The 22777-nt window shown below is 39.4% G+C and overlaps 1 long non-coding RNA gene across 1 annotated transcript; it reads left to right on the top strand.

Moving 5' to 3' along the window:
* The first annotated feature begins 975 nt into the window (after positions 1-975).
* Positions 976-13697, top strand: LOC112448066 (uncharacterized). Its single transcript, XR_003036421.2, has 3 exons — positions 976-1333; positions 6897-7158; positions 13474-13697. It is a non-coding gene; the product is annotated as an uncharacterized lncRNA (long non-coding RNA).
* The last annotated feature ends 9080 nt before the right edge of the window (positions 13698-22777 follow it).

Below are 22777 nucleotides of genomic sequence, written 5' to 3'. Positions count from 1 at the left end.
CTTAGACAAGTTCAAGGTATTGATAATTCCAAACTTAAACTCTTACAGAAGAGAAACAGATGAAGCACTTCTCAACTCATTTCATGAGTCCATGACAACCTTGATATCAAAACAAGATAAGAATGGTATAAAAAAGAAATTATTAAAAGAAAATATTAAATATAGAGGCAAAATTCTGAAACAAAATACCAGCAACCAAAATTTAACCATCGATTAGAAAAAAGTCACGGCTGCTCCTGCTAAGTCACTTCAGTCATGTCCAGCTAAGTCACAGCCAAACTTACAAATATAGGCTAATATATTTAATAGGTTAAGGGAATGTGGGAGAGGAAATAGGAATATGGTTACCTCTACAGTAGTAGAACAAACATTTGATAAAATTACACACTTGTTCATGGTTTAACAAGTAAGCAAACATAACTCCTGGTAATAAGATCATCACTACCTTAGCCAGAAAAGGTGAATCTAAAAAATTGTATTTATTTTTCAGAGATCTAGAAGGCAACTAAAAATAAGCTTTCTTGCTCCATATAAAAATGAGAAAAGATTGTAAACATTTAAACCATATTTTTGCCCATTACATTTATAAATGTGTGTGTTTGTACAAATATAAATATACACAACTACACAGAGCTTTATTGCATAGTAGTTAAGAACGTGAGTTCTGGAGTAAAATTGCTAAATTAAAATCCTAGGGTTGTATGATTTGGGGCAACTTTTCTGACCTCACTGTGCCTCCGTATTGTCATCAGTAAAATGGGTGAGGAAAACATCTCATTGGGTTGTTGTAAGAGTTAAATAAATAAATACATGTGAAGCATATAGGGAAACGCCTGACAGATTGTAAGTACTCAATACATGTATTAGTGGCTATAGCTTTTTGTTCCTCAGGACTAAAATATCTCCTTTATATTTTTTCTTTATTTTCCAAATTTTCTACAATATTTTACTTTTATAAAAAGAGCTAGTTGAAACACACACACACGTACTACTCACATACACCCCCACAGAAGTCTTTTGATCTGAGTTGCTTCATACACTTCCCTGGAAGATTGGGATGTGGCAAAACATTTCTTCTGAGAGCTCTGCTTTCACTTGTCATGGTTCCTGCCAGGGTACCTCTATGCTCACTGCATCTCCTAAGACAGGACCGTTGAAGCATTGTTCTGACCGTGTGTCATAATCCCATAACAGTCCATTATGAGCCCTGATGATTCCAGAGGAAAAGGAAAGGTTCTTTCTGATCATTTTAAGACAAAGGTGCAGCAGAATCACCCATGGAACTTCCTGACTAAGGATGTTCACTCTGCCCTTGAAGACTATGATTTGGCAGGTCAGAGGGCGCTTGCATAATTGTGATGCTGATGGGCACCTGGGTTGTGATCAGCTGCTTTATTCTGTTTTCATTCAGCTTTCCTCATATCCTGACACCGGTAGCCTTCGATTGATGGATTTTAATGGCATACAGCACTTCCCAATGAATTTCAATTAATTTTCCAAATTTTTCAGGAAATATTCTAGGTTAGAAAAAGGAGAAACAACATTCCTCATCCTCAGAAGTTTATATTTTCATGTAGGAAGACAGAAGTAAACATAAAGGATATTTATAGAATGTAATAAGTGGTCTTAAGATGAAATAAAGGGGCTGATTTGATAGAGTGATGGGAGAGGATCCTTGAGACAGGTGCCCAGGGACAGCTATGCTGAGCAGGTGATATTGTAGTGGAGACTCTGAGATGAGAGGGAGCAGTTTATGCCCAGAATAGAAGTGAATGTCTTCCAGGCAGAGGCAACAGCCACCACGATAGGGCCACCGCAACAGGAAAGAACTCTGCGTGTTCAAGTTTGGTGTCTGGAACACCATGTGTAGGAGGAGATTCTGGGGAGGTCACTTCATGGGGACTTGTCCAGGCTAAGGAGTTTGGGGTTTATTCTAAATGTACTTAAAAAACCACAAGCTTTTCAGTGGGGTATGGTGGAGGTGACGTAGGAAATCCATGTTTTCAAAGATTGCACTGGTTTAATATATGGAGATATATGGAACGTAATAGCAGAAGCAAGGAAACTCGGAAGACCATTGCAATAACCCAGGCAACAGATGATGGAAGCTTGGACTTAGGGGTAGTAGAGGGCTGGAGAGGCATGAATCAAGTTGGAGTTTCTTTGGTGGTAGTTGGCAACTAGTATTTGTGGCAGATTCACGGTTCTGATTGGCTATGTGGCAATTGTAGATTCAGGCCCTTGGATCAAAAGCCACTGCAGGGCCTCCTTCCCATGAAGGTAAATGGAGGTTAATGGAGAGAATGCTGACTGGTCTCATACGTTCAAAGTCCAAGTTCCCATTTGTCCTTTGGATCATTAGATAGTTGCACTGTGGCAGTTGTAAATGCCTTACTGTGTCAAGAGGGTGAGATGCTGTTTTCACCAAGGGATCAGTTTTCAGCTGCAGAGTTCCATATTCTGGGCAACATTTGGGGCTCATTTAATTACTCTCTTTCATCAGAGGTAGAATAAGTCTAGGCTTCCTCAGTCCCAGGAGATGTGCTGTAGATGAGGGGTGGCTCCAGAGTCTACGGGGCATCTGTTCCATGTTCTTGAGTAGTCCCGACCTCACCTGAAGCATCGGGACCTCTCTCTTGAGAGGACCAGAGCTAACTAGCTTCTCAGAGGTTGATTCTGAGCCTGAGTCAATCTGAGTACAGGGTGTAGTCCTCCCATTCTCTACACACGTACTCAATGTGACTGCGGTCTTTGCGAGTTCAACCCAGCCCTACTCAGCCCCTGGGCCATCTCCAGAAAGTATCAGACAGGTAAGGAACTGGGGGATGGGGCCCAATGCCCCATGCAAGCAGGCTCAGTTGTGTCTGACTCTGTGACCCCATGCACTGCAGTTTGCCAAGCTCCTCTGTGCAAGGGATTTTTCAGGCCTGAATACTGAAGTGGGTTGCCATTTCCTTCTCCAGGGGAATTTCCTGACCCAGGGATCAAACCCATGTCTCCTGCTTGGGCAGGCAGATTCTTTACCACCGCACCACCTAGGAAACCCAGTGGGATGAGGGGGAAGATGTAATGTGACAGCTGCTGTGGGCAAAAGCAGAAATGAACCATACTTCACTTCCCCATTTTCTATCAGGAGAAAATGGTGAGATATTACAAAACCCATGGTTCTCAGATGGGGTATGCTTGTATGATATGGTGGAACATTCTCGACCAGCAGCTTAAAGAAAATATAAATAAGAAAGAAAATATAAACCAGTGTTTAAGTCAAATGACACACCAAGTGCCCTCAGCTTTAGGAAAGATGTTTGTATGCATATTAACTACAGATTGTAAGGGTGTTCCCAAGAGTATGATCCAACTTCTTTATCTCATCCACAAACAAGTTGTATAAAGGGCTTGGACCTTTATGCTTATGGCACTGTGTGTGAGGGGTCAGGAGTAAATTTAGAAGCAATTTGAAGACATGAAAGCTATAACCATTTATTTTATAGGTTGAAAATATTGAACAGTAATGTGGATATAAATGCAATGAGAAGGGTAAATATTGTGTAAAATACTTTTTTAGATTTTCTTGAAAAACATGTTTCAAAACAATGCATCAAATATGAACCATTTAATTGAAAACTGAACAATTTGGTGTTTCACTCAATCTCAGAAGCTATCAAATATAAGCCAGTCCAATTTCAGACATGTTAATATGTGAGCACAGGTACACTTTAAAATAGGTTTATAAAGGTTATTATAAATGCTATTTATGATTATTTTTAAATAAATGTTTTTAAAGGCAGGAAGAGTATAAGAACAATATATTCTAAAATGTTAACAGAGAAGTATACTTTAAAATGTTAAAAAATACCTCTACAAGAGGGGAGTGAGCATGTAATGAGAGAATTTTTGTCTCTCTGTGTGTGTATAAATGACATCGATGTGAGTAAAGCTATGTGTAAATTTGCTAGTCAAAAAATTTTGTGTATGGAGCAAATAGGCCAATAGGTTATGATTTTTATTAGCACAGCAAACATTCACATAATTCAGGGAAGGTCAAAGAAATTTTCTGTTTGTGCTTCAGCTGCACATTCCTACCTGCTGTGAAATAAACCCAGCCTTCCTGCCAGGGTCTGTTGATTCAGCTTTGCCATCTGGAGTCATCTAGCACTCACATTCTGAATGGAATAAAGCTGCTTTGGTCAGAGCCTCTGAGGGGAGCAAAGTTTGTGGTAGATGGTGTTAATTACATTCTTTCCATAAAATAGCAGGGCTCTAGGCACAAGCTGGGTGGAAGCTGTCATGTCCGTGTGGCAGCCAAGAATCAGGATATAGGTAATTCCCTTGGATTTCATCTGTTATCTCACATGGAAGGGGAGAATCCAGATTCAGATCAGAAGGTGAAAGGTTTATGGGCAAGAACACCAGACAGGCAGGGCCATAAAGTTGGAGAAGTGGCTGCTTCATTATTCATGAGTCCTGTTGCTTCTGAGAACATTCTGTACCATGTGTACTGTTGGCTTAGTACAAATTCCAAAGCCATTTTATGTTATCATTTAGAATCTCAGGTAGATAAATAAGCTGACAGTTAAACATTTGTGAACCAATACATTCCAACAAAGTCCACCCATTGACCGTGGGACCAAAGGACATCATGGTGCTTTAGAATTGGTGCAGAAAGCAGCCTTCTCCTGTCTACTAGAAAGGAGTATTCATTCATTTCTTCATTCACTCACTCATTCAAGAAATGACTTACTGAGTGCCTTCCATGTGCTGGAGGTACATACTGACTGATGAAATCAGAGAGGCTCTTGCTCTTGTAGAGTTTACATTCCAGTGAAGCTGACAGATAATGAACAAACAAGAAAGAAATAATTACAGATGCTGACAGTGTTATGAAGGGCATGAGTGACATGACAGAGAGTAAGTGAGAGTGAGAATTAGCAAGGAGATTCTTCATATGTTTTAGGGTGCAAACGACAAGGCCTTTTTGGAGAAGAATCACTAGAACTTACTGCCGAAGGCTGCAAAGGCATCAGTAGAAGCTTCTAGAAGAACCCTTCCCTGAGAGTCAGGAGACCTGGGTTTAGATGGGCAGTATATTTCTCAAGGAGCCACTTTACAGTGAATCTAAATAATTACAAAACCGTTAACTGAAGAAGAGTAACTCTTATGTGAAAATGCTTTGTAAACTATAAAGAATTTTATAACATGACCTCTATTCAGCATTCATAATAGCTCTTCTAAGTAGGTCAGATAAGGATTAATATTAGTTGGAAGCTGGTAAGTCCAGCTACATAATTTGTAGTACCTGGTGCAAAATAAAAAAGCAGGACTTTGTGTTCAAAAATAATTAAGAATTTCAAAGTGGCAACTGCAGGGTTTTGAACCATGAAACCTCTGAGCACAGGGCCCTGTGTGACCCAACAGGTCGCCTTCTTGTGAAGGTCAGCCCTGAACACTTTGCTATCATCAGATTTGTTGGTAAAGCGTTGGGGAAGGGGTAAAAGTTTTTTGCTATATTTATATTCAGGGTACATATTTTAGCAAAATACTAAACTGTCAAATACTAGTTTTTATTAATGCAACCATACCATTGAGCTTATTTCAAGAAATCTAATCTGTTTCTTCATTTGGTATTTTATACCATCTTCTTTCATTAATTTAAAAATCTGGGCCAATATCCTTTTCAAAAATCTGTAAAGTTAAAAAAAAAAAAAATCTGTAGCAGTTGCGTTGTTTGGATGCAAGTTGTCTTGAGGAAAAGGACTTTTGTGCACTAAAGAGATCTTGGTTTGAAATAAGAATGCCTGAATGTGAGTCCTGGTTCTGCCGTTAATATTTGTGTGATTATCAATAAATTGCTTAGTCTCACTGAACTTTAGTTTCTTCTAAAATGGAAGAACGATCTCTTAACAAATGAGTGAATTGTTGGTGAGGAGTCAGTGACATCATGCCTGCTGACCTGCAATGCGTAGCTCATATAGAAAATGATTCTTTAGTGGTTTTTTGGTCTGAAGGCCAGGAAGTGCTGACAGTCAGCTGACTCGCACTAATGAGGGGTGTCATTTCTGACTGGGGTCATGTGTTCCTTGCTGTTATTAAGTATCTTGAACATCATCCTTATATGGTAGGCTGTATGCCAAATTGATTTACCCAAGAATGGAAAGTTTATAATTTTATTTATATTAACAATATCTCAATGGGAAGGCATGCAATTTTTGAAAACTGACATTAAATTCACATCACATAAAGTTAACTATTTTTAAGTGAACAACTCAGTGGCAATTAGTTCATTCACAATGCCATATAGTCATCATGTTTATCTAGTTCCCAAGCATCTTCATCTCCTTAAAAGAAAATATGGTCCCCATTAAGCAATCATTCTCCCATTTCTCCTTTCCTTCAGCCTCTGGCTGCCATTAATGCATTTTCTGTTTCTGTGGATTTACCTATTCTGAAAGTCTTGTATAAACGGAGTCACTAATAAGTGACCTTTGTGTTTGGCTTCTTTGACTTAGCATGTGTTTTCAAGGTTAACCTTAGTGCAGCATGTATCAGCACTCACTTCTTTTTATGAATGAACAGTATTCTACTCTATGTGTATGCCACAGTCTGTTTACCCATTTATCTGTTGATGGACATTGGGATTTTTCCATGTTCTAGTTACTGGGAATAGTGCCACTCTGAAAGCGCAAGTGGGTATATTGGTTTCAATATCTGATTTCAGTTCTTTAGGTACATACCTAGGAGTAAAATTGCTGGGTCATATGGTACTTCTATGTTTAACTTTTTGAGGAACAAGTCATGTAATTTAAAGCCAAATAGATAATCAAATACACTGTTTTATTATAAAATATAATAATAACAAGAAAACACTTCCATTCCTTTTCTTGCTTTTTCTATCCCAGTTGCCGGCTCTTGAACTACTTCTGTCATGAGACTGACCAAAATGGAGGACTTGGGCTCCAGGGTCCCTGCTTTTGACCGAGAGACCTCCCAGCTGAGAGTTCCCAAGGATGTGTTAGATGTCAATGTGGGAACACATGAGCCAAACTGCATTGCGTGTTTCTATCTTCCACTGTCTATTATGTGAGCTTGCTGGTTTTAACAACCTCTGAGTCAGTCCAGTGAAGAAAACTATTAGCCAAGGTTAATTATCATCATTGAAATGTGAGTAAATGAAAGAAAGTGAGTCATGCACTAAGGCGATTTTATGGTGCTTTATGAGGGAAGGGTAAATCAAATATTCAAATCTAAACTGCAGGGAACATTTGAGTGAGGCTGAATCATACGTGTGAGTGGATATATATTTTATAGCATGTGCCTGTAGATTGTTCAGGTGATTGTCCCACTGGTGTGGTCAGACTGTTCTCTTCCTGGCAACCCAGCAGTGACTTCTCCAAACCCATCAACCTAAGACGAGGTCACTTCACATGGGAGCCACCCAGATTGGGGAAGAACAAAATAGAAGGGGAAGAAAGAGCAACAAAGTCACATTTCTTCTTCTGAGTTTCATCAAGAGCTGCTGTCCTCCTGCAGTGGACAATTTCCCTTGCAAGTCATACTTTTTAACTCTTTTTAGTGCAGCAGCCCAAGGAAGGTAGCAGGCGGGCAGTACGTGGGAATGAAATGACCAAAGAGAAAGGACATCTTTCTCCAGTTCCATCAGCCTGTGTGTATCTCATGTGATCTAAGCCCATGCGTATCCCATGTGATCTAAGCCCGTGCATATCCCATGTGATCTAAGCCCGTGTGTATCCCATGTGATCTAAGCCCGTGTGTATCCTATGTGATCTAAGCCCAGATGCCTTGATGCCATCTTCACCTACTTGCTATTCATCTATTTAGTTAATGATTTGATTTTTAGATCTGCCCCAGGCACTATGTTAAATGTTCTCTGGAACACAGGCATGAATCAGACTGAACTCTGCTCTCAGTAATCCTGAAGGTTGAACAAAAAGTTGGGTGTGGATGCCTATAGCCTTAACATGGTGAAAAGAGTGTGGGGGAGCCCAGACAGCCTTGACTTGAATCCTGTTCCACCTTGGCAGAGACCTCCTATCTCTGTCCCTTAGATCTCCATTTATTAAATGAGGATGATACTAGGGCACATCACATAGGCTTGTTTTGAGGAACTCACTTGGAACAGGGTTGGCACTAAGGTAAAAGCTACAAAAAAATAAGTGCCAAATTTACTAGCAGAGAAATGACTGAAGTGCCCTGGAATTCAGAGGCAGCCATGTGCTGGGAGTCTAGGACGGCTCAGGGTGGAGACTGCATTTGACCTAGGCCTTGAAGACTCAGCTGAACTCTCTATCTGATGCTCTTTGTACAACTGTCCATCTGAGTCAGTGCTCTCAGCATGAGATAAGAACTTCACCCAAATTTCTCTGTGCATATCTATTAGCATGTAATATACACCTGGCTCTCAAAACATGCTTTCTGAGGGCAATGAGTAAATTTTTTCTTACGTAAGGGTTAGCTGTGTGTCCTTCAAATAATCAGATCACTATTTGCTTGACGTTGAGTTAGTCACCTCGTCTCTCTGAGACTTGGTTAACCCATTTGCAATAGAAAAGGTCTAGACTCTGGAGGCACTGTCTTTAAAAAAAACAACTGTAAACTATCGTGATTATTAACAATATTGTGAGTTTAAGCCTTGACTTTCATTTACATTATCTATGAAGCATTGCCTACACGTCACTTAAGCCTTGGGCCTCAGTTTTTTAGTGATTTTATTTCTCTCTCTAGATCTCAAAAGGAGCTTTCCAAAACTGTAAGACTGCCAAAATTTCTATTTGACCAGCAAAGTTTACAATGCTTATGCTCATATTTACAAATTCCGTCCTTCTCCACCCTACCCCTGGTCTGTCTGCTTTCCTTCATTTTACCTAGTGAAGGAAAAAAACTAGCTTACTATTGCAGTAAAAGTCAGTGTTCTTCCTACAAATCAGAAATCTCTAAAAGGAATAGGCCTTTTATTTGTTTGAGATTTGTGACCTGATTTCAATTAGACTCACTACCTAATTTCACTCTGCTTTTCCTTGTGACTGTGATGGTAAAGAATCTGCCTACAATGCAGGAGACCTGGGTTCAGTCCCTGGGTTGGCAAAATCCCCTGGAGAAGGGAATGGAAACCCACTCCAATATTCTTGCCTGGAAAATTACATGGCCTGAAGGGCCTGGCGGGCTACAGTTCATTGGGTCGCAAAGAGTCAGACACGACTGAGAGACTAACACTTGGTTGTTATAGGTTCACATACTTTACTGCCTAAGAAAAAACAGAGCTTCTGGTGGTTTCCTCTGGGCTAGCTGTAAGGAAATCTGGCATATGACAAAAGGTCTGTAGCTCTTCAGTCTCTGGGGTACTAAGGAGGTGGAATGGAGATGGATGGGCTATAATAGAGTTAGGTGAGCTGATCTGCATTAATTTCCACTTGGAGAAGCAGAGACTTGTAAGAGATGTTGTGAAGACTAATGAAGTAATGAGTGATGGAATTAAACAATAGCATCATTCATCACTAGTGAATCACTACTTTCAGTTCCAAGACCCGATTTATTATTTTCAAGTACTACAAGCTAATTATTCACGCACTAGAAATTGTAAGTATTTAAAAAAGGCTAATGATTTATTTTCTTCTTACCAGCAGGATTAGAGTCAGGCCCAATATCTTTGAAACCTGTCAGAGCCTGGGGTAGGTGTGGTATGTGAGTACAAAGGAAAGAACAAGGCAGAAAGGAAAACTTTGGTATACTCTGGGCTGATTAATAATGTCTACTCACCTGTTCTCAGAAATCTTAGGAATGTCCTCATGCTTCCCTCTCTCTCACTTTGTAGCCCAATTTTTTCAAGAAATTTTGCTCTAAAATGAATTTCAAATTTGGCTATCCTATGTCATTCCTGTGGTCACTCTCTGAATTAGTCCCTCACCACCTCCAGATGGATGTTTGTGAAGGAAAGTTATGACCAACCTAGATAGCATATTCAAAAGCAGAGACATTACTTTGCCAACAAAGGTTCGTCTAGTCAAGGCTATGGTTTTTCCTGTGGTCATGTATGGATGTGAGAGTTGGACTGTGAAGAGGGCTGAGTGCCGAAGAATTGATGCTTTTGAACTGTGGTGTTGGAGAAGACTCTTGAGAGTCCCTTGGACTGCAAGGAGATCCAACCAGTCCATTCTGAAGGAGATCAGCCCTGGGATTTCTTTGGAAGGAATGATGCTAAAGCTGAAACTCCAGTACTTTGGCCACCTCATGCAAAGAGTTGACTCATTGGAAAAGACTCTGATGCTGGGAGGGATTGGGGGCAGGAGGAGAAGGGGACGACAGAGGATAAGATGGGTGGATGGCATCACTGACTCAATGGACATGAGTCTCAGTGAACTCCGGGAGTTGGTGATGGACAGGGAGGCCTGGCACGCTGCGATTCACGGGGTCGCAAAGAGTCAGACACGACTGAGTGACTGAACTGAACTGAGATGCCCACCTCTAGATTGTTTCCTATTCCTTCTTTCATGCTCTTGTCTGTTATTGTTCCTAAAAAAAATCTGGCTATGCCCAGCCCATTTTCCAAGTCTCTGCTATCCTAATCATTGTTATTAATAACTGTAGTAGAAACAAGAATTTGTTCTTTTTGATTTTGTTAATTTCTTGAACTTTGCTCCTGTTACATTTTTAACTGTTTGCTTAAAGCCCCGCCCCTTCCCCCACTCCCTGCCCCAGATTTCTTTTGAGGATCACAAGCCCTGAGGTGTCATGTTCCAAAATGAATTATCATCTACTGATCTCATCTTGGAGAAGGAAATGCCAACCACTTCAGTATTCTTGCCTAGAAAATCCCTTGGATGGAGAGCCTGGTGGCCTACAGTCCACAGGGTGGCAAAAGTGTTGTATGTGCCTTCGCGACTAAAAAATAACAACAGTCTCCTCACTGGACGTCAGGGTCAGGGTGGTGGAGCTCTGGTGAAGGTCCTCTTCTGGGTTGCAGACTGCTGGCTTCTCCCTGTGTCCTCACATGGAGGAAGATGAGCTCAGCGGGGTCTCTTTTATAAGAGCACTAATCTCATTTATGAAAACTCCACCCTCTGACCTCATCACTCCCCGAAGGTCTTACCTCCTAATACCATTGCACTGAGCATAGCATTTTACTATATGAGTTTTTTGGGGGACCCAAACATTCAGACCATAGCAGTAACATTCTAAACCTATCCCAAAGGCTGGAGGCTTGACCATAGGATCTCCACTTCACCTTGACCACACATCCTGTCATCTGGCATCTCATCTAAAATCTGTATTCTTGTGTGAATCTCAGTATAACATGGCAAGTACAGGTCCTCTTGTCCTTACTAATCTAACACACCTGTCTGAGAAATCTTGAAAAACAAGCCCAACTGCTATTCATCGCCCTGGTTTGGTTTTGTTATTTGCTTGGAATAGCACCTTTATGTAATTTTTCTTAACTAACAAATATGAATTATTTTATTTCCTGGTGGCACAGTATGAAGTTAAAAAAAAAAAGCATAGGCTAGTATTTTTTGGTCTTTACTTGCAAGGCTTTGTTATGGATATGTTCAAGTACTGAGTTCACCAAGGGTCTTTATTCCAATCTCTTACTCACAGACAGTGTGACCTTGAAAAGAAAAGTTGAATTAAATTCTCTAGCTATTGAGATGTTCTTTTATTTTGTTTGATTACTGGTGTCAGTATCCAAACCATTCTTAAATTATAAGCCATGTGATATGAACTTAAAACCTGTGTTGCAATTCTAGTTCATTTTCTTTGTATGGTTATCAGTAATGATGAAAGGCACAGTCTCTTAGGACAACACCTGAGCTTGAAGAATGATACTAATTTTTATCTACCTAAAGTTAGAGGGACGAATGTCATTGCTGCCTAGGGTGCATTTCAGGCCACGCTTAGAAGTTTTTATCATGTTCTCTGCAGCTCCACTTGCTGACGTTCTAGTTTTTTCCACGTTTCAAATGACTTATTCTTCTCAAAGGCTTTCCTGCTCCCAGCCAGCCAGCCGGGATTTCTTTCTTCTCCCACCCTGTTTAGGTCTTCATTCGGTCATTATCACACTTTCGTGTGTTAGTCTGTATTGTCGTCACTGGAGGTGCATGTTGTATAAAAGGGAAAGCACAGACTCTGGAGCTGGCAGATGGGTTATGTCTCTCGGACTGTGAGGCTCAGATGAATTACCTCCCTTGCCAAATCTCAATCTCCTCTTCTTTAAAATAAGGATGATAGTACCTTTTTGTCAGAGCTGCCATGAGAATTAAAGAAAATGCCATGCTTGGAGTCCCTCAGAGTTACACCTGGTATCAGTGGTGATGGAAACCCCTGTCAGTCCATTTGCATCGTAGAAACAAACATGATTCCATCTTTTCCTGTATCTCCTTTTTCTTTTTTTCCCCACTACACATTCATTTAGTATTTTTGTCTGGGAAATCCCATGGACAGAGGAGCCTGGTGGGCTACAGTCCATGGGGTTGCAAAGAGCTGGACATGACAAAGCAAGTAAACATCAACACATTTGTTTTCTGTAGCTATGCGTATTGGGTGGCATTGTTAATTGCATCTTGAAATTTAAATATTTGGGATCATGAAATCAGATGATCAGTGTCTTTGATAAGATATTTTCACATCTTCTATTGGACGTATTCTCTTTTTTAGGAATGAAGGAAAATTCTCCCATTTTTGAGCCATTCATTTATGTCAATCCTGCAATGTTGCATGTAACTATAAATATCTCTAAAAGATAGAGTTTTGTACATATTTAATCCTCTGCTAATTTGATTTTAGATTATCAATGTCAAGTATTCTGTTTGGGGTTTTTTAATGTTTTATCACACTGTGTTAAAAAGGAAAAATTGTACATTTTTGGAATGTTTTTATGAGTAAATTAATGTACTAAAAATAAAAATAAAAGGAAATTATATCTGTAGATAGAAGCAGAATGTGTATGGTATGCATGTGTATGTGTGAGTATTTCTGAGGGTGGGGACACAGAATTGGAAGAAGTTTGCTGTGTCTTAGTCCTCAGGGTCCGAGTCTGCAGGTCCGTGGCCTCTGCATGGCCGTACAGAGGAGAGTCCTGGAAACAAACTGTGTAGAAGTGTTTAAACTTTTCAGTCCTTATCCTAATTGAAGATGAAGCCTCAACTATATAAATATAGGTTTGCCTGACTGTATTTTCTCCCTCGGGAGCTTTTGGTCAAATTTCTCTATGGGGGAAAAAAAAGAAAACAGTTGCTATGCTATACTGAAATAAAGTATATAATTTGGTCTTTGTAAATGAAAGGTCATGAGTTCTTCCCTCATATACTTCCCTTTCTCTTGGGAACCTATGGGCTTCCTCATGCTTCTCTTCTGCTGTGTGAATTACAAAACTGTGACACCGGACGCGACCTTATTCCCACCCAGCCTTCCTGGGCCCCCCGCACTCAGCATCAGTGCTTCACTGGTTGTCCTTTCCTCCCACAGGTGTGTCAACAGAGAATGTGTACCAGCGGCCAATTTTTAGAAGAACACTGAGTGCTGTAATTAGGAATTCTTATTTTCACTGAATTTCTCAAAAACACAACCAGTAGAAATTAAAGCAAAAACGATTTGGTCAAGGTTGTGAATGCCAGAGGGCCAAAGGACAACATTAAGGGAGTTCAGAAACGAGGGGACCAGCCTTCTGAATAAAATCTAGGTTTCTGGAAGATTGTGGGTATTCTTTTACCAGCTCTGATCATTACTAACATATTTTGGGGAAGGGGAAAAGGCCAGAAACCAGTACTCTGTCCTCAGACATTCATTTGTCGACTGATCTGTTCATTCATTCATTAAAAACATTTTCCTTTTTCTCAGCTAAGAATGTGATATATTTTCTAATAAAGGCCACTTCAGGCATGCATGCATGCTCAGTCACCTCTGACTCTTTGTGACTCCATGAACTGTAGCCCACCAGGCTCCTCTGTCTGTGGAATTATCCCAGCAAGAATACTGGAGTGGGTTGCCATTTCCTTTTCCAGGAGATCTTCCCAACACAGAGATCAAACCTGCATCTCCTGTATTGGCAGGCTAATTCTTTACCACTGAGCCATCTGGGAAGCCCCCAATCAAGGCCACATGCCATCATAAACATTCTTCATGTGACATGGGTCTTTGTCCTTCATCCATCTCAGTGTCAAAATCACATGGTGAGAATTTACTGCTGGGTCTTTTCTTTAGTCCTCTGTTTTAGGGGTGCAGTATCCGATCTGACAGTCCCTCATAGAAGGTGGGACCCATAGCTCTCAGCACTTCTATGCATATGCATGCAATTATGCTTCATATCATCAAAGAATTTAGGACTGAGTGTCATGATGTCCTTAGCACACAAGAAATTTTCAAATTTCTCAAAGCAACCAACAAGTCCCTTTAGGTTGTTTCTTAGAACCCAAGTGCACCTTTTCACTGATCCTTGGTAACGTTTAAATCTATAGTTTCAGCACTGCGAGATTCTTTTAAATCTTGAGCTGTCTTTTGAGACATTGTTTATCCTTCTTTGCCTCATGTGCAAATTTGATTAATCAATGTTTATCAATTCTCTTTGAATTATTCAGTTTATTATGACTCCACTAACTATACTATCAAGCAGATTCTATGAAGATATTAAAGAAAAAGGTGCCAAATATCTTTAGAAATGAATATTTACCACATCTATAGCATTTCTAAACTGACGGTAGTCTAATAACTTCATCATGAGGCTACATGACCTTGACTTATTCTTGGTCAACTAATGGGAGCTCTCTCTGGTTGGTACTTCCTTTCATAAGTTCTGCATATCATCTGTTTAACCAACCTATCTTTGTAGAACTTTGTTAAAGATTGATATCAAACATTCATCAATAATTTTTGGAAACTGCTTTTTAAAAAAAATTGGAACTTTTGTCCATCTCTACATTTCCAACATTTTTTTAGTTTCTATGAATGCTGAGATTTCAGAAATTGATCTTCCAATCACAATAGGATCCTTCTAGAAACTTGAGATAGCTTATCCAAGCCTAGGAACTTGACTTTGGATAAATAGGGCAGATAGTGTTTTGATCTCAAAGCCTTACTATGTTCTATACTTTCCAACTGAAAGATACTCTTTCTAAGGCAGAAACAAAATAGGAGAGAATTTGCTCATCCTTTCTTGTCTGTTTTTTTTAAAGTATTTTTAAATTTATTTTTTAATTGGAGGAAAATTGTTTTACAATGCTGTGTTGGCTTCTACCATATAACAATGCAAATCAGCCATAATTATTCATATATACTATACCCTCCCTCTTGAGCCTTTTAATTTTAAGCCATCTGCCAAGCAGTGGGGCTACCTCTTCTTTGTTTTTAGAAAAGTCTTTACCTGCCCTTGGCAATTTGTACAAGTGCTTCTGGCCTTTTAGCTTCTTATTTCAGCCTGTAAGTATTTTCTCTTCCCTGACACCTCTCCCTCCAACCCTTTCTATCTCACTTACTTGCACTTTTTTTCTTGTATATTATACATTTGTATTTTTAATACTAAGTCCCTCAGCTTATTTTGAGGCCTGAATGTGCACATTTCCATTGCTAGCAAATCCTGTACCCTTGGCTGACTCGCTTGATCTCTCAGAGATTAAGTTCCTTCATCTGTAAAATTTCTTCCCTGTTGGCTCAGATGGTAAAGAATCTGCTGCAATGCAGGAGACCTAGGTTCAATCCCTGGGTCAGGAAGATCCCCTGGAGAAGGGAATGACTACCCACTCCAGTATTATTGCCTGGAGAATCCCATGGACAGAGGAGCCTGGTAAACTACAGTAGATAGGATTGCAAAGAGTCAGACATGACTGAGTGGTTTTCACTATTCCATAAAATTGCAGGATGAAAATGCATGACTTACAAAGTAGTTGTAAAGGTCAAATAGAATGGTAACTTCAAAAGCTTTTGGTAAACTCTAAAGCACTATTAAAAATGTAATCTTCTTAATCTAGAGAGCCAAGTTGTACTATATAGAAACATATGCACATAGACTATTAATACTGGAAAGGATCTGAGAGTTCATCTAGTCCAACCCTTTCAATTAACAGATAAGGAAACAGATCAGAAAGGGTGATGGAATTCACCAAAGCTCCCAGCTAAAGGCATCATGGTAGAAAGCTTCACATACTCTGGATGGTGATTTATGATCTCAGCTGTTTCTGTCCAAATCTGATGACCTTGGTTATAGCTCTGGCTCTGCTGATAAATGGTTGTGACTTCCCTGGAGCTGAACTTGGAATTATTCTACCTTGTCCACTACTCCTCATTGCATCCACTGTGCCCTATTCTATTACCTTAACTTCCTTCTCAACACAGCATCACAGACAGCCAAGACCAACCTTCCTGAGGCAGACTTTCCTGCTTTAGATTATTTTTCTCTATTCCGTTGGGGCCTATTTGTTGTTCTATCGCCAAAATAGTTTTGTTGCTATTGTTTTGCTCTTTACCATTTAGTGGCAAACTACTTCCAGAGACATTGATGAAATGAATAAAGTAAGCAAGGGAAATGGAAGCTCTGGGTGAAAGTTGGTATAATTTGTTTGTTTTGAAGAAAATATATAATTAAACAAATTAGCACATCCTTATTTAGTGCCAGCTAGAGATACGAGGTCTAACGGTTTATAAAAGGCAGTCTATTAGAACTCAAGCTCACAGAGTTTAAAACATTCTAAAGGATATTTTATGTGTCCATTCTATAAATAGTGCTGCTTTATATAATGGATAACAGCTGCCACTTTTGGAGTGTCTACAGGTTGTGTGTGGACTTGATGACATGTTTCAACTTATTAACACTGCAAAGAAGTACTGTTATTTTTATTTTATGGATAAGGAGACTGAAACTCAGAGAGTTTAAGTTCCTTGTCCTAGGGTACATAAGCCAAATGGCATAATCAAAATTTGAACTTACATTGGCCTGACTTTGGTTTGTGCTTTTTATGAAAGTTTCAGAGATGTACTTCCTTCTGTAAATTACACATCTGACTATACCCAGTATTATGAAGTCTGAGATGACATGCTTTCTCTTAAATTTTATTCATCCAAATAATTAGAGAAAAAAGCAAAGAACACTTAATTTTAGAAAATCAGTGGATGGCCAGATGGAATTCTGCCAAGAACCATTTCTAGCTTGGCAGTTTCCTATCCCAGATCTGGGCCTTTCTGTCCTCAAAATCGGAGAAGGCAATGGCAACCCACTCAAGTACTCTTGCCTGGAAAATCCCATGGACAGGGGAGCCTGGTAGGCTGCAGTCCATGGGGTCGCTAAGAGTCGGACACGACTGAGCGACTTCACTTTTACCTTTCACTTTCATGCATTGGAGGAAGAAATGGCAATCCACTCCAGTGTTCTTGCCTGGAGAATCCCAGGGACAGGGGAGCCTGGTGGGCTGCCGTCTATGGGGTCGCACAGAGTCAGACACGACTGAAGCGACTTAGCAGCAGCAGCAGCAGCAGTCCTCAAAATATACAGATCAAACACTTAACTTTAAATTTACCTTTCAAGGTACTAAAAAGCAATAGAATAATTAACTAATCCAGAATGCACATATATTTGTTGAAAATTCACATTCACAATGTGTTCCTACATTTTTTTTTTTTTTTTACTAGACAACAGATAAAACTTACTTTGTACAGAATGCACTGACTTGGCCAGATTTTCTGAACCAGGCACTTTTTATTCTGTCCTGCTTTAGCTGCTAGATCTTTTTTTGGAATAAAGACCTCTCCCCTTAGGTTTTTCCAGAGATATTCAGGTTGTTATGTCATTGTAATTCTTTTGATGGGAGAGAGCAGCAGTATAAACATTCATCCCAAATCTTAGCCTTGAGGTTGTACTGTCCTGACCTGTGTCTTAAAGAGGAGAATGGACCGGAAAATACTTAGAACATCCTTGTGTCCCTGAAGACCAATGATGAAAGAAGATGTTAGTATATGTGGGTGACCTGGGTTTAGTTTGAGAGGTTTGTTTATTTATTTGTAGATAGTAACATATCATTGATGTTCTCTTGTTATCAGAAGAATTAGCAGACTTTTTTTCTTTAAAGAACCAGTATCTATTTATTGTTTATAAAGATAAAATTATTGATGCTGCTGCTAAATCTGAACAGCTGTTATGTGGACTCTCCTTCAGTATCGCTGTCACTCAAATGCATCATGTGTGAATTCACACGCCTGTGTTCAAACAAGTCAGGGGCTTTCAGTTGACTGTCTTGATCAGACAAGTGGTCATAAAGCAACACTGGGCACCCATTAGCTTCATCCTCTTTGTGGTTTGTTCACAGACATACTATGAGAACTTGACCTTTGGATCTATTTACCCGTCTGAAAAATAACGGTAATAGGCACTTTGGTACTATCTATTTATCTCCTTTTTTGGTGTACTGAGGATTTAAGAGTTAAGCTCCCTTAGCTATCCAAATGAAGGGTTTGGCATCATCACCAACTATGATCAAGGAAATGAGTAAGATGACAAGCATTCTACCACTGGAAGGTATTTCTGGAGTGAACTAATTTTACCGCTTTGTTCTCCATCATCAAATCCAGACTGGGATATGGCTTAATACAAAAAAGGTGGAATAAATTGCCTTTACTGTTCAGGGTCTATTGACAAGCTTTACTTAGTCTGAATTTGTTTTTGGAACAAGGGGGCAAAGACTTATTATCAATGATTACTCCTGACACTTTTAAATAGTTTTTAAGCTCTTAAAATGCCCCTAATCCTAAGTTTTAAGGAAGAGAAAGAATGATGGGTAAAGGTAAAAATCAGATGGGCTTATGTAATTGCAATGTATCATGCTTTAAAAAAAACTCTTAACAGTTTCCCTGGCTCCTGAGTTAACTTTTAATACTTTTAAAGGGAAAAAAAATTGCAAGTAAGATTTGGCTAATTTTTTCCCTACTTATTTATGGTGTGTCAGAGGAAGGGTAATCCTAGGAAATTTACACTAAAGTAAAACACTAGAACATAAGGAGAAAAAGATACGGAGCACTCATAAATAAATGTTCCTTCACAACTTTTCATATAGAAAAATGTTGCACTTATGAAAAGCAACAATAATTGATTCTTTGGCTCTAGTCATCTGTGAGTTTGATACCAGAAACATGGCCCGTCTACTTTAGTAGATGCTGCTCAGGAAACACCAAAATGAATAAGCTGTGCACATTGCCTTCCATGTTCCTTCTGTCTAATGGAGGAGACTGATGTGCAAGCACTATATAGAACGTGGATTTAAGAGTCTGAACACAAGCAACTCAAATGATATATTTAGAGAAAATAGAAGAAGGAAAGAGTAAATGTGACCTGGGTGGTCAGGGAGAGATTTTGAGAATTTGCACTTGGTTGGAACTTTGGGGACATGGCCCTTCATGCTGAGGACCAACCAAGAAATGTGAACATGGAAGAGCCTGTTTGGGAAGTGACAGGAAGACTGATAGGGCTGGAGAGTAGGACATAGTAGGAGAGAAAGTTGGAATGAAGTTTGGGTTCAGATTCTAGGGGAAGATGAATGTTTTTCTCTGCATACCAATTCTTTAGGGAACAAAATCTCATGTGAACCTGCAGACACTCTTCTTTAATTACCTTCTTTGAATGCACTTGCTATGTCAAACAATGTTTTTTTTAAAAAAACAAAAACAAAACAAGATCTCTTAAGGCACCCAAGTATTGCCAAGTCTAGGCCACTTAGCAACGGGCCATAGCTAGGAAGTAGCAGTTAGGATTAGAAAGAGCCACAGAAGTCATCTAGTGCTACTATGTACTAGTTTCTTATGGCCGCTGTGACAAGTTACCATAAACGTAGTGACTTAACACAACACAAACTTACTCTCTTTCAGTTCTGTAGGCCAGAAGTCTGAAATCAGTTTCACTGGGCTAACTCAAGTTGCCTAGAGGGCTAGTTCTTTCTGGAAAACCTGAGGGAAAATTTCTTTTGCTCTCCTTTTCCAGTTGGGGCTGGTTTCAAGGGTGGACACCTGTGTTCATAGGCTTGTGGCCAGTTCCTTCATCTTCAGATCGTCTCACTCCAGTTTATGCTTCCATCATCACCTCGCCTTCTCCTCTGATTGAATCCTTCTGGGCCCCTTTGATAAGAATAGTTGTGATTATCTCGGGTCTACCTAGGTAATGTAAGACTATTTCCCCATCTCAAGTTCTTTAACGATCACTTCCGCAAAATCCCTTTTGCCAAATAAAGTAACACTCATAGGTTTCAGAGACTAGGATGTAGACATATTGGCAAGGGGATGGGGCATCATTTAGCCTGCCACAAACCTCCACGTTTTGTAAAGTAGCATGTTCAGATCCAGCTTGGTATAAGGTCATATGAGTAGCTATAGACACTGTACCATAATGTCAGTCTTCCCATGCTTTCAGTGAGGAACTGGTGGTGCTTTTGAAAGGCAGAGATTCCAATCCGCTGAGACTGGAACTGATCAGAAGCACCCAGAGTGGCTTTTTAGGAGTGAAGAAGCTTCTTCATACTTAGTGTCACTGAGTGCTCAGTCACTCAATTGTGTCTGACTCTGCAATCCCATGGACTATAGACCACCAGCCTCCTCTGTCCGGGGAATTTTCCAGGCAAGAATACTGGAGTGGGTTGTCATTTCCTCCTCCAGGGGATCTTCCCAACCCAGGGGTCAAACCCACATCTTCTGTGTCTCCTGCATTGGCTGGTGGATTCTTAACCACTGTGCTACTGTCACTGGGCAAGGACCAATTTAAGAGAAGGGTAAATGCTCTTTATAGGACCCAAAAAGGCTGTGAGACTGTTCTTTCATTGAGTGGAGAAGAGATTGGGGGAGGAAAAAGAGAAATGCGCGCAAAAAGAGAAGAAAAGAGAGCGCAGAATGCAGAGAAGGAGTTGTATTGAAGTGGAGTCAAAAGAAAAGATGGTCAAGTGTATCCCATAATGATGCCACTTTTCTCTGTATATGGTCTCTGAAACCAAGTGTATTCTGCAATACTTTCTCTTCATTAATGCCTAGAGTTTATCTTCCTTAACAGTTATATTACTTTGCTTATGTTTTGCTCACAATTTATGTCCTTTACTGATTCATCCTCAGTATTAGATTCTCTAGAGAATAGCAATAATTTCCATTTCTTTGTACACTGCAGAGCACAAAAAGGTGTTTTATAACAGTTTTAATCATTTTAATGATGATATACAGAGTGCATCACACTACCATCATTAACATTTTTCTTTGAAAAAGTTCTGGAGAAATTCCAACATAATTTTGTACTTTAACTGAAAGAAGAGCTTGAAGCTAATATAAAGGGAATATTGTTTTTGAAACTAATAAAGAAAGCAAAGATTACCAAGAAATAGCAAAGACATATTGATGTAAAATTGGAAAAGCAATGCAAGAGATGAGATGGGACCTTTGAGAGGAAAGGGAAAATTTAAAAATGACTTTTAACTATAAATAGAATAAGGGAAGGACAGTATAAAATGTTCCCCTATTATTACAGGAGGAAGTATTGCTGGTTGATGATATTAAAATAGAAGCTTAAAAAAATGTTCATCTTTACCCAAAAACTGATCTACAATAAGAATCAATCTACATACTAATTAGAGGAGAGGTGGATCAAGTTGAAAGAATAAGGAACATTATCAAAATATTTACTAAAAAATATTGAGTATTTTTATATTAATATTTCTGTGTCTTATTATTTCCTAGCTTCTTCAAGGCAGACAAATTTTAGGCTATTGTTGTAATTTGTCCTATATCAGCTTACAGATTTCAATACATGATGGGTACTTAGTAAGTATGTGACAATGATTATTAATATGAATTAAAGCTCTTGAAAATATCTGAAAACTTAAACGTTTGACTTGGAATATTTACTTATGCTCATCAATACAGAATATATAAAAATGAAAATAAATCTAGTATGACATAATTTTTGTTTTGAGCACTTTCTTTTGATAATATGTCTGAAAAAACCTACCCAAATGCTCTCCACTTCTGCCCATGGAAACCTCACTTACTCTTCAAAGCCCAACTAAGTGACCACTTCCTCATAAGACCTTCCCTGATCCCCTCTAAGTCATTTATGACTCTTCCAAATGTCCACAGTACTTTAGTTGATTCACTTTGTCCTCATAATTACACACTGATTTTAATTAAAATTCTTTCTGTTAAGTCTGTGTCATCTGCGTGTGTGTATTAGTCACTCAGTTGTATCCAACTCTTGGCAACCCCATGGACTGTAGTCCCCCAGGCTCCTCGGTCCATTGGATTCTCCAGGCAAGAATATTGGAGTGGGTAGCTATTCCCTTCTCCAGGGGATCTTCCTGACCCAGGGATTGAACCCAGGTCACCCTCATTGCAAGCAGATTCTTTACCATCTGAGCCACCAGAAAAGGCCCTGTGTTTTCTACTAAATAATAATTCTTCAAAGGCAAAAACTGTCTATTCATACTTTTTGACTAGTGCACTAGTCATCTAAAAATAAACAATATGAATAAGTATGAATAAGTCAATGAAATGACTGTTTTATAACAGTAACTCAGAATTACCTTGTCAAAATCCTGTATACTCTACCTATTGAATCAGTTCTTCTAGGCATGGGGGGTGGTGGTGGTAGGATCTGCAATTCTATTATTTTTAAGAGACTGCCCAAGTTGTTCACATAAAGTCAGACAGGCATCTTGCACCAGTAGCATTTGGGAATCACTCACCAATAAATCAGTCGGATATAAAGTTCATCTTTGTGTGCTTGTGAGGTATGTTCACCATGAGTTCAAGTAATTATCAGAGAATG

This window comes from Bos taurus, chromosome 9, assembly GCF_002263795.3.
Source record: "Bos taurus isolate L1 Dominette 01449 registration number 42190680 breed Hereford chromosome 9, ARS-UCD2.0, whole genome shotgun sequence".
Taxonomy (NCBI): domain Eukaryota; kingdom Metazoa; phylum Chordata; class Mammalia; order Artiodactyla; family Bovidae; genus Bos; species Bos taurus.
Note: the sequence above shows the minus strand (reverse complement) of the source record. Positions and strands in the feature narration are given on the sequence as shown.